This window comes from Zingiber officinale, chromosome 5A (assembly GCF_018446385.1).
Source record: "Zingiber officinale cultivar Zhangliang chromosome 5A, Zo_v1.1, whole genome shotgun sequence".
Lineage (NCBI taxonomy): Eukaryota > Viridiplantae > Streptophyta > Magnoliopsida > Zingiberales > Zingiberaceae > Zingiber > Zingiber officinale.
This window is the reverse complement of record NC_055994.1, coordinates 33,661,517-33,674,767: the sequence shown is the minus strand read 5'-3', so window position 1 is coordinate 33,674,767 and position 13,251 is coordinate 33,661,517.

Here is a 13,251-nt window from a genome sequence, read left to right as displayed (position 1 = left end):
CCTAGGGTTACCACCCCCTAGGACTTTTTCCTGAAGCCATCGACCTGCCAAGACTTTCCGCATAGGGTTACCACCCCCTATGACCTAGGGTTACCACCCCCTAGGGTTTTCCCTTTGCCTAACCGCAGCTAGGACTTTCCTGAAATCCTCAAGCAGACTTGTTAGATTACAAAACACCTTAACTTTGAATCCTTTGCCATTATCAAAACATGAGTTCGATCGTCGGATGCTTCCTACACCAACAATCTCCCCCTTTTTGATTATGACAACTCAAATTCAAAGTTAAGTAAACAAACGAATAGATGAACACTTTTAACACAGGCAAATTTGCTAGAATAGATGAACACATTTGACAAAGTAAATTTGCTAAAGTAAACCCTACGAATTTAAAGTTTTAGCATAAACTATATGCTCTATATGCTCCCCCTTAACTGTTGCTCCCCCTTTTATATTAATTTAAATTTAAATTTTACATTTACATTTTTGCTACTCTCCCCCTTTGCCATATATTAAAAATAAGGAAAAATAGATTTTTGAATAACAGTCATTTCCTATTTTTAGCTAAGTGAAAAGATGATGTTAGCTCTTTGGAAACTTAGTTAACATTATAAAACTGTTAGGAAGTGTATCTTTTTGATATATTTTAAAAGTTAGTAAAAATATAATTCTTACTTAGGAGAAAAGTTGCTTTTTAATCTTTGAAGGTACTGAGTTAAGTTTTGAAAAACTGTGCAGGAATTTACAAAGTTAGATTTCAAAGTTAGCTAAGTTCAACAAGGTTTGAACTTAGCTTAAGTTTGAACAATATTTAATTTTTAGGACAAGGAGGGAGTAATGTTGCTATGATTATTCATTCAAAGTCAGTTGGTCCTTAAGTCCAAGCATGAGTCATGTTCAATAGATTAACGTACTAGGTATCAGAAGGTATCAGAGCCCTAAAGATCAAACATGCTTAACTAGAAAATTGAGTATCCTTTACCAACTGTCTAACTTTTAGCTACTTGTTGATTGTCTATAGGGCAACAGCTTTCACATGGTTAGTTAAGTTAAGTCACTTTGGTCTAGATAGATTTGACTAGAGCTGGAAGGCTTAACTTGATTGATGTATATTGCGTATTTAACGCCCAGACTCATATCGATGAATAGATATAAGCATTCTTGAGTCCAGGCTGTACCCTATGCATCTCACGCCGTTCTATGTTTTTCAATCACAATCAAGGTATGCCTAGGTGTTTGTGAGATGCTCTGGCTTAAGTCTAGGGGAACATGATTTCTAGGGGGTAAGCTTAGGCTAGGTCCAGCTTTTTGAAAAGTTTTAAAAAAATGGAATTTTGAAAGCAATTTTTTCTTAGAGGTTTGAAAAACAATAATAAAAACAAGCTGAGACACCTACTCTACCCAACACATTCCTATTTGCCTTCTAAGTGCACTGAACTCAAGTTCAGGTAAGGGTTTTGTAAAGATGTCAGCTAGGTTTGATTTGGACTCAACATGGTTGAGTGCAATTTCACCTTTAGCTACGTGATCCCTTACAAAGTGGTGTTTTACCTTTATGTGTTTAGTCCTAGAATGGTTAATAGGATTTTTGGTCAGATTAATTGAGCTGATATTATCAATAAAGATTTTTGTATTTTTATATTCTAGTTAATAGTCTTTTAATGTATGCATCATCCATAGTAATTGAGATGCACATTCTCCTAGAGCTATGTATTCAGCTTCTGTAGTGGATAGAGCAACACAATGTTGCTTTCTGCTTGACCAACTTACTAGGCACTGACCTAGAATTTGGCAGCTACCACTTGTACTTTTCCTATCTAATTTACACCCAGCATAATCTGAATCAGAATAGCCATAAAGGTCAAATGTGCAAGTTCTTGGGTACCAGAGTCCTACATTTAGAGTTCCTTTAATATACCTAAGTATTCTTTTAACATATGTTAGGTGTGACTCTTTTGCACAGGATTGGTATCTTGCGCACATACCTACTGCAAACAAAAGGTCGGGTTGACTTGCAGTTAGGTAAAATAAACTACTTATGGCACTCCTATAGTATTTTGGGTCTATTGGTTTTCCTTCAGGGTCAGAGTCAATGTTTATGTTGGTTGCCATTGGAGTATTTATAATTTTTGAATTTTCCATGCAGAATTTTTTAATTAACTCTTTAGCATATTTAGTTTGATAAATGTAGATTCCATCTTTGGTTTGTTTTATTTGTAAGCCTAAGAAAAAGTTGAGTTCCCCAACCATACTCATTTCAAATTCACTTTCCATTAATTTAACAAATTCTTTTAAAAATTTTGAGTTAGTTGAGCCAAAAATTATGTCATCAACATAGATTTGGGCTATAAAGATGTCTTTTTCTATAGTTTTTACGAACAAGGTCGGATCTATTTGTCCTTGGTTAAAGTCTTTGGATATTAAGTAATTAGATAATCTTTCATACCATGCTCTAGGGACTTGTTTTAGTCCATATAACGCTTTTTTTAGTTTAAATACATGGTTTGGGTAGTCTAAGTCTTCAAATCCTGGAGGTTGGCTTACGTAGACCTCTTCTTTGATAAACCCATTTAAGAAGGCTGACTTAACGTCCATTTGGTATAACTTAAACACTTTATTTGCTGCATAGGCTAATAACATCCTAATGGACTCGAGTCTAGCTACCGGAGCATAGGTTTCATCATAGTCTAAGCCTTCGACTTGACTAAATCCTTTGGCTACTAGCCTAGCTTTGTTTCTTATTATATCACCGTGATCATCCAACTTGTTCCTAAAAACCCATTTGGTGTCTATTATTGATTTATCTATGGGTTTAGGTACAAGGTCTCAAACTTGGTTTCTCTCAAATTGTGCAAATTCTTCCTGCATTGCAATGATCCAGTCTGGGTCAGGTAGGGCTTCTTCTATAGTCTTGGGTTCGATTTTAGAAATAAGGGCAATTTGACTAAGGTTTCTATAGGATGATCTAGTTCTAACTCCTAGGTTTGGGTCACCCAAAATTTGGTCTGGTGGGTGAGAGGTACTTACTCTAGTTGGTCTCAGCTATGGGTCAGAAACTGGTTCTTCTGACTCATTAAGGTTAGGTTGGATTTCATCATCTTCTAAAGCTCTTGGGGTGATGTTAATATTTTCATTTATATTGGATAGTGTTGGATCGAGATCGCGCTAGAGAGGGGGGGGGGTGAATAGCGCTCGTGGCTAAATCGTTCGTTTATCGGAATCGTACGAGAAATTAACAGAGTAATAAGCAGCGGAATAAAAGCAGTCAAACACAGAGACACAGGGAAGATTTACTTCGTTCGGAGCCTAAGGTGACTCCTACTCGAAGGCCCGCGATCCTTGATCGCTTCCGGTGGGCAACAACTATAAGCTCGAGAACAATTACAAATTACAATGAAAGTATTGAAATAACTTTTTACCGACAACTTAAGAAAGAGGAAAATTGGAGCTCCGAGTCGTCGGAATGTCGCAACAACACTTCGGAATGACTTTGTTAGCAGCACGTTGAAGAAGGAAAGCCTGGAACTTGATATCTTGAAGTGCTGGTCGAAACCCCCTTATAAAGGGTGTTCAAGGCGCCTTGAAGGCTGTTCAAGGCGCCTCCATGCTGCCGAGTCTTCCGCGTGGATCAAATCTGATCTGGTCGAACTTCATCCCTTTAAGGTGCCTTATCCCTTTCTCAAGGCGCCTTCCAAGGTGCCTTATACCCCCATGAAGGCACCTCCAATGAAGCTTCGCAGCCAGGTCAGCTTTTGCACCCGAGGAGCCTCCAAGCTCCATGGAGGCGCCTCGGACACTGTTCATCCGAGGCTTTAGGTTGCTCCTTTGCACCTGCAAGATACGTTAGTCCCAAACACTATCCTGCAACACAAAGTTAGCACAATAAATATGATAAATGAAGTATAGACAGTCTCCGGACTGTCCGAGTCTGACTTCGGATTTCCAACCGGAAACCCTAGGTCGACCCGACGCCTACTGTTCCCTCTGCGGGGAACGCATCCTCACCTACTCCACTCAGGAGATTTACCTGATGCCAGTCTGGTCCTCCAGACCGACTGGACTTTCTGCCTAGGGTTACCACCCCCTAGGACCTAGGGTTACCGCCCCCTAGGGTTTTTCTCCACCTAGGGTTACCGCCCCCTAGGACCTAAGGTTGCCGCCCCTTAGGGTTTTTCCTCCACCTAGGGTTACCGCCCCCTAGGACCTAAGGTTGCCCCCTTTAGGATTTTCCTTCACTTAGGGTTACCGCCCCGTAGGACCTAAAGTTGCCGCCCCTTAGGGTTTTCCTCCACCTAGGGTTACCACCCCCTAGGACCTAAGGTTACCCCCCTTAGGATTTTCCTTCTGTTGGTTGCTACTCGGAAAACCTATAGGTTCCACTGTACAAAAATTTTGTACAAAGGTCTGAACCTTTTCCTAGCTACCATGTGTTCTTTTAAATTAAATTTTGGATCGCCTGCGGAACTTAACACGTTTGATCCAAAACTTAATCTATTTGTTCTTTTAGGTTTTGACTTGGATCTCCTGCGGAACTTAACACGTTCGACCCAAATCACCTTAAGTTATTAATTCCATTAAATATTAATTTCCATAATTGGTTCCCAGTACTGACGTGGCGAGGCACACGACCTTCTTGGATATGGGAGCAACCACCACCGACTAGACAAAACCTTTTATAGAAAGCTAATATTTAATTTCCTAAAATAACTTTAGGTTAACCAAAAAGAACAATCAAATCACAAGGAAAAAAAAAAAAACAAAAGAACACAACATCGAAAAACACATTCGAAATTCTAGAATCGTAAGCCTCTTGTATTTGGTATTATTTCCATAAATAACTAGTATGATGCGGAAAGAAAAATTACTAGTTATACCTTGTAGAAAAACCTCTTGATCTTCTACCGTATTCCTCTTCTAACCTTGGACGTTGTGTGGGCAACGATCTTCCGAGATGAGAAACCACCAAGCACCTTCTTCTTCTCCTAGCTAGGTTCGGCCAACACAAAGAAGCTTCACCAAGGACGAAGAACAAAACACCAACCAAGCTCCAAGGGATACAAGCTTTCTCTCCTTCTTCTTCTTCTTCTCCAAGAAGTATCCGGCCACCACAAGAACTCCAAGCAAGAGATAAGTTTCGGCCACCACAAAAGAGGAAGAAAGGAAGAGGATGATGATGGTCGGCCATAATAAATTTCAAGGATGAAGAAATTCGGCCACCACCAATGCTCCAAGGATGCTAGAGACGAGACTTGCTTTCTCTCCTTCTTCTCCTTCCTTGATCCGGCCACAAACAAGAGCTCCACCAAGAAGATAGGTTTCGGCCAACAAGAGGAGAGGAGAGAAAGAGAAGGGCCGGCCACCACACCAAGGAAAAGAGGGAGAAAAATAATAGAGGTTGTTCACCATGAAGGCACCCCTACCCCTTCTTTTATATTCCTTGGCTTTGGCAAATAAGGAAATTTATTTATAATAAAATTTCCTTAACTTTCCTTGACAACAATTAATTAAGAAAAACTTAAATAAATTTTCCTAATTAATTGTATGTGGCCGGCCACCTCATCTAGAGCAAATAGGATAATTTTAATCAACAATTAAAACTTCCTTTTTTTGTCTTTGGAAATTTTTAAAAAATAAAATTTCCTTTTAAAAATCCCTTCATGGTTGATAAAAAAGAAATTTCTATAATTTTAATTTTTAACATGTGAATAATTCTTCAGAGAGAAAAAATAAAATATCTTTCCAATCTACAAATAAGGAAAGAGATCTAATCTCTTTCTTTTAATCTTTTTGTAGATCTTTTAAAGAGATATTTTAATTTTAATTCTCTGTAATAAATTATATCTTCCACATAATAAAAATTAAAATTAAAATTCTTTTTAATTTAATGGGGCCGGCCACCTAAGCTTGGGTTCAAGCTAGGGCCGGCCACCCATGAACCAAGGCTTGGCTGGCCCTAGCTTGAACCACAAGCTAGCTTGGCCGGCCCCTTTCTCATGGGTATGAAGGTGGGTACAGGTGGGTATAGTACTCTATAAATAAGAGGCTACGATAGGGACCGAGAGGAGGAATTGGTTTTGGTCTCCGGATAAAATTAAGCATCCCGTGTTCGCCCCGAACACACAACTTAATTTTATCAATAATAATTCATTCCACTAGAGAACTATTATTGAACTACCGCACCAATCCCAAATTACATTTTTGGGCTCCTTCTTATTATGAGTGTGTTAGTCTCCCTGTGTTTAAGATATCGAATGTCCACTAATTAAGTGAGTTATTGACAACTCATTTAATTAATATCTTAGTCCAAGAGTAGTACCACTCAACCTTATTATCATGTCGGACTAAGTCCACCTGCAGGGTTTAACATGACAATCCTTATGAGCTCCTCTTGAGGACATTATCAACCTAGTATCTCTAGGACACAGTTTCCTTTTATAATCAACAACACATACTATAAGTGATACCATTTCCCAACTTATCGAGCTTATTGATTTATCGAACTAAATCTCACCCATTGATAAATTAAAGAAATAAATATCAAATATATGTGCTTGTTATTATATTAGGATTAAGAGCACACACTTCCATAATAACCGAGGTCTTTGTTTCTTTATAAAATCAGTATAAAAGAAACGACCTCAAATGGTCCTACTCAATACACTCTGAGTGTACTAGTGTAATTATACAGTCAAGATAAACTGATACCTAATTACACTACGACCTTCCAATGGTTTGTTCCTTTCCATTATGGTCGTGAGCTACTGTTTATAATTTATAAGGAACCGATAACATGATCTTCTGTGTGTGACACCACACACCATGTTATCTACAATATAAATTAATTGAGCAACTACATTTATCATAAATGTAGACATTTAACCAATGTGATTCTTATTTCTAGATAAATGTTTATACCAAAAGCTAGGCTTTTAGTATACACTCTAACACCTTCACCTAGGGTTACCACCCCCTAGGACCTAAGGTTAACCCCCCTTAGGATTTTCCCCTGCCTAACCGCAGTTAGGACTTTCCTGAAACTTTATTTAACCACGTTAGATAACAAGGAACCTTAACTTTGAATCCCTTTGCCATTATCAAAACTGAGGTTCGATCTTCGGATGCTTACTGCACCAACAATCTCCCCCTTTTTGATTATGGCAACCGAAATTCAAAGTTAAGTAAAAATGCAATAAAGATACGCATAAATAAGCATATGCATAAATAAATCATAGGCACATTCACAACAAAATTTTCGTTTTAATTTTCTTTCGTTTTAATTTTCTTTGAATTTCTTCCTACTCTCCCCCTTTGCCATATATCAAAAATACCCAAGAGAGTGAAGAAAATCTAGGACTTAGCTTAACTTTCAAAGATAATTTTCAATCTTATCTTTCAAAGAGAAAAATAGAGGGTTAAGTATACTTTTGATAAACACTTAGTTTTTCTTGTAAGACTTTTAGCTAGGTGAAATCATAATTTTGAAAGCAAAATTCTTCCTTTAGTTTGAGAGATACTTTTAGCTGAGATAAAGTATTTTGTCTTTAAACAGTAACTTAGCAAATTTTTGTGATTTCAAAAAGATTTAGTTTTTCAAAAAAAATTATTTTGATGAAATTTTGAGAATGTTTTGGAAAATTCTTAGCATTTTTAGCAGAACTTAGCATTTGAAAACAATTGCTTTGAGAGACACTTAGCTAAATTTTTTTTGTTTTAAACACTTTAAAAAGTACTTAGCTAAATGTTTTTGAAAAAAAAATATATTTAGCTAAATTTGAACATACTTAGCTATGTTTTCAGCTTAAAAATGATTGCGTTGAGAAAATATCTTGCCAAGTAGCTAAGTTTAGAAAATAATTTAACTAAGTTTAGTTAGAGAAAACTTAATTAAGTACTTAGCTTTGAAAACATTTAGCTTATAGAGGAGTTATAATTTAAAAGTCAGGTCATAAATAATTTTAATTTTAAAGTTAAGTTAAAAATAGCTTGAATTTTCGAAGATATGCCAAAAATAGTTTTTAATTTTAAGGTCAAGTTAAAATTTTTTAAAGAAAAACTAATTTTAAAACCGACTCAAAATCACTCCCCCTTAATTATTGCCTTAATAAATTTTGAGTTCAGGAGTTCAAGCATGAGAGGTTAAAAAATTATTTTCCTAATTTTCCATCTCACTGAGATGGAGTTTATTTTAATTTACAACATTGAAAATATCAGTTAGAATTCCAAATAAGTGACCATTATTTTGAAGATTTAAAAATTAATTGAGTTTAGAATTTCAAAGAATTTAATAACTTCTGAAAAGGGTTTTGAAATTAATTTTTAAGAGGATATTTCAAATGATTTTTCAAATAATTTTTTAAGTAGTTTTGAAATAATTTTGAAATTAATTTTTCAAGGGATTTTTCAAATGATTTTTCAAATGATTTTGAAATGATCATTTTTCAAATTATTTTACAAATAACTTTTAAGTTTTAAAAGATTTTTAAAATGATTTTAAAAGATTCTTCAAATAAAGATTTTTAAAATAATTTTTCAAAGATTTTTCTAATAATTTTTCTAATAAATTTTGAAATGAAGTTTTAAAAGATTTTGAAATGATTTTGAAAAGATTTTTCAAAGAAATTTTAAAAGAATTTTGAAATTAAGTTTTAAAGATTTTGAAATGATTTTGAAAAGATTTTTCAAAGAAATTTTAAAAGAATTTTGAAATTAAGTTTTGAAATAGTTTTGAAAAGATTTTGAAATGATTTTGAAAAGATTTTTCAAAGAAATTTTAAAAGAATTTTGAAATTAAGTTTTGAAATAATTTTGAAATTAAGTTTTGAAATAATTTTGAAATTAAGTTTTGAAAAGATTTTAAAATGATTTTGAAAAGATTTTTCTAAGAAATTTTAAAAGAATTTTGAAATTAAGTTTTGAAATAATTTTGAAATTAAGTTTTGAAAAGATTTTGAAATGATTTGAAATGATTTTGAAAAGATTTTTCAAAGAAATTTTAAAAGAATTTTGAAATTAAGTTTTAAAGATTTTGAAATTATTTGAAATGATTTTGAAAAGATTTTTCAAAGAAATTTTAAAAGAATTTTGAAATTAAGTTTTGAAATTAAGTTTTAGATATATTTTTTTTAAATAACTATCAGTTTGAATTTTTTAAATTCCTTAGTCATCTCACCCATCTAAATTTTCAATCAGGAAATCCTATAATTTTTGTGAGATGAATTGAGGTTCAATTTAAGGGTTTGGTTTTACTTTGTGTTAGATTTAGGTTTAGCTTTGGGTTCAACAAGTAAGCATTCTTTGGATAAACTTCTGGGCTATGGTGAGTCACAAGGAACTCATTAAAGTAACCATGCCTTCGAGGTTTTTCAAATAGTCCTACCCATTGAACTTAATACTAAACTTTGGTCTAACTAGTTAGGATCCATTTAAGGGTAGCTTCGGTCAGTTCCACTTGGCCAAATGCACCAGGTCGAAGCCATATCTTCCTAAACATGCGATGCCCAAGCTTCCCTAATGTACTATCATCCAAAAACTTCACCAGTACCGTTGGTTAAGTTAAACCTAACCTATTTTAATCTAACCTTAATTATCCTGCCGAGTAATCTACTCTTGTTTACCCCTTATCGGGTGGATTAATTTCGAAGGTGCCAGCTATTCTGGAGCCTCCTCCTATGTTATTGATTTACGTTTTATTAAGTTAAGTAAATAAAAGGTACTTGATTATAACTTGATTTGTGCTGTTTAAGTTTTACTTTAGATTTATAACCAAAGTCTAGATTTCGTGATTTGATTAAATTATTAACAATCTTCTCTAATTTATCAATTTTATCTTTTAAAATATTATTTTGTATTTCTACTTTTCTAAGAGTTAATTTCTTATTTTTATTTGAATTAATTTTGTTCATTACATTATTAGCATGCATATCTAATTTTGAAGAGAAATCTATACTAGAGCAAGCAGCATTAGTTAAACTAGTGCAATCATGTGTTGTAAAAATTAGATTTTCATATAATGTAAATGTACTAACCTTGATTTCTCCCTCTGAATCCTTGAGCCTTCTTTCTGGGCATTGTCTTTTGCAGTGACCCATTAGCTTGCATTTGGAGCATTTAATGTATTTCTTCCATCTACTGATCATTTTCTCCTTCTCCTCCAATTGTGCCGGTCGAGTCTTACGAGTGGGGCATTCGTTTCTATAGTGCCCTCTCTCCCTACACTTAAAACAGATTATGAGAGATTTACAATTTGAACTTACAATTTTACCTTTTAGATCCGTGATATGATCCTCTCCCTTGACTGTTGCCATTTCAAATTCTAACTCAGATTCAGATATCTCGTCTTTGGCCATCAGTGCTATGATATCGGTTTGCTCTGATTTTTCTGAGTCTGGTTCGGAGGTTGACTCTGAGGATTCAATTTCAAATTCGGACTTTGGTTCTATTCGATCTTTTAACTCTGAAGGGATCTCATAAAGGTTGAGCACTTTCTCCCAAAGCTCCTTAGCATTGTTGAACTTTCCAACTCGATCAAGATCTGAATTTGTTAGTCCGCATAGGAGAATGTAAGTTGCTTTTGCATTTGCCTCGAATGTCCTTATTGTTTGTGCATCCCACTTGTCACAGGTGATGGGTACACCTTCTTTGGTGGGAAGAGTGAATCCAATATGTACTATGGTCCATATTTCTGCTTCGGTCTTTAATTGATGCTCCACCTGGTCTTTCCAGTATCTAAAGTTCTCGTCAGACAGCAGTGGTAGGAATGTGGAGTTGTACCCATCTTCGTAGGCCATTAGAAGGAATCTCGTAAAATAAACACGATAAAACTTGTTCCAAGACTTAGTCTTGGATTAGTAGTGCGGGAGAGAAATAAAGATAGTAATTCAGGAACTTCGAAAAAAATAATAAAATATTATTAAAATAATATTAAAAAAAATATTACCACAAATTTTTGAAAATGCAATATTTCGCTAATTCCAACCAATGGTGAAAAGATGAAAATTAATTTTTCAAAAGCAGTTTTGGAGGGAAAAAAATGAAAGGCGTAAGGTTTTATTTTTAGCCTAAACAGACGACAAAGCCATGAAAAAATGCTTGAATGGTGGTTGCACCAGTTCAAAGCGACCCCGCTCTAATACCAATTGTTGGATCAAGATCGCGCTATAGGGGGGGTGAATAGCGCTCGTGGCTAAATCGTTCGTTTATCGGAATCGTAAATCGTACGAGAAATTAACAGAGTAATAAGCAGCGGAATAAAAGCAGTCAAACACAGAGACACAGGGAAGATTTACTTCGTTCGGAGCCTAAGGTGACTCCTACTCCAAGGCCCGCGATCCTTGATCGCTTCCGGTGGGCAACAACTATAAGCTCGATAACAATTACAAATTACAATGAAAGTATTGAAATAACTTTTTACCGACAACTTAAGAAAGAGGAAAATTGGAGCTCCGAGTCGTCGGAATGTCGCAACAGCACTTCAGAATGACTTTGTTAGCAGCACGTTGAAGAAGGAAAGCCTGGAACTTGATATCTTGAAGTGCTGGTCGAAACCCCCTTATAAAGGGTGTTCAAGGCGCCTTGAAGGCTGTTCAAGGTGCCTCCATGCTGCCGAGTCTTCCGCGTGGATCAAATCTGATCTGGTCGAACTTCATCCCTTTAAGGCACCTTATCCCTTTCTCAAGGAGCCTTCCAAGGCGCCTTATACCCCCATGAAGGCGCCTCCAATGAAGCTTCGCAGCCAGGTTAGCTTTTGCATCCGAGGCGCCTCCAAGCTCCATGGAGGCGCCTCGGACACTATTCATCCGAGGCTTTAGGTTGCTCCTTTGCACCTGCAAGATACGTTAGTCCCAAACACTATCCTGCAATAAAAAGTTAGCACAATAAATATGATAAATGAAGTATAGACAGTCTCCGGACTGTCCGAGTCTGACTTCGGGTTTCCAACCGGAAACCCTAGGTCGACCCGACGCCTACTGTTCCCTCTGCGGGGAACGCGTCCTCACCTACTCTACTCAGGAGATTTACCTGATGCCAGTCCGGTCCTCCAGACCGACTGGACTTTCCGCCTAGGGTTACCACCCCCTAGGACCTAGGGTTACCGCCCCCTAGGGTTTTTCTCCACCTAGGGTTACCGCCCCCTAGGACCTAAGGTTGCCACCCCTTAGGGTTTTCCTCCACCTAGGGTTACCGCCCCCTAGGACCTAAGGTTGCCCCCCTTAGGATTTTCCTTCACCTAGGGTTACCACCCCCTAGGACCTAAGGTTGTCGCCCTTTAGGGTTTTCCTCCACCTAGGGTTACCACCCCCTAGGACCTAAGGTTACCCCCCCTGTAACAACCACCCTTCTTACTACTACTCTCTAAGGGCGACCATTACCTATCTATACTCTACTTACTAGTGTCACCAACGCTATTATTAGAGTCAGTTGGATTTATCACGGTTCAGAGGAATTCCTACCGAAAAATTTCGGTAGAGTCTCCCCTGTACCGGTGACCAAATCTATAATACACAAGATATATACACAGCCACATGCGGCTGGATCACAATTTATTCACAACCACGCAGTAATAAATCATATCAAAATCAAAAACTAATCTAGCAACATGAACTAAACTCAAGCTCCCAGAATGAAGCATAATAAGCTACAATGCACATCAAACTCAATCATAAACTCAAAATTTCATAACAGAAATAAGGAAAAATAAACTAGACATAAACTCTAAATAAATAAGTCTTGCTAGTCCCCTCTGGACCTCTCCATAGTTCAGTCACCACACACATCTATCATCACCACCACCCTGTAGCCTCCCTTCATATCTTAGCTTTTCCTTTATCTGCGGTAGGAGGAAAAAGAAAAGATCTATAAGCGAAAACGCTTAGTAAGTACTAATCTATCTCACAAAACTCGAAATGCATAAATGAAATGCATAAGTACTGAAACTGAAATACTAAAACTATCTGCATATGCTCATGGTATACAGAAAATGAACTAGATACAAATCATACTCAGTATCAAGCAGAATAACAAGAAACCAACTATGTAAACTTAGAATTAAAGAAACTAACCATTCTTATTTATTCTAAGCTTGGAACTTATTTCATTTCTTGTATCCTTGTGTTAGAAATTAATCTTTTAATTTCTATCTTTTACTTTCTTCTTCTTTCTTTCTTTCTTTCTTTCTTTACTTCTTTACTTTTCTTTACTTTGGGCCCAGGCTTAGTACCATCTCATGCGCGTTCCCTAATAGGTTGGGGTTGCGAG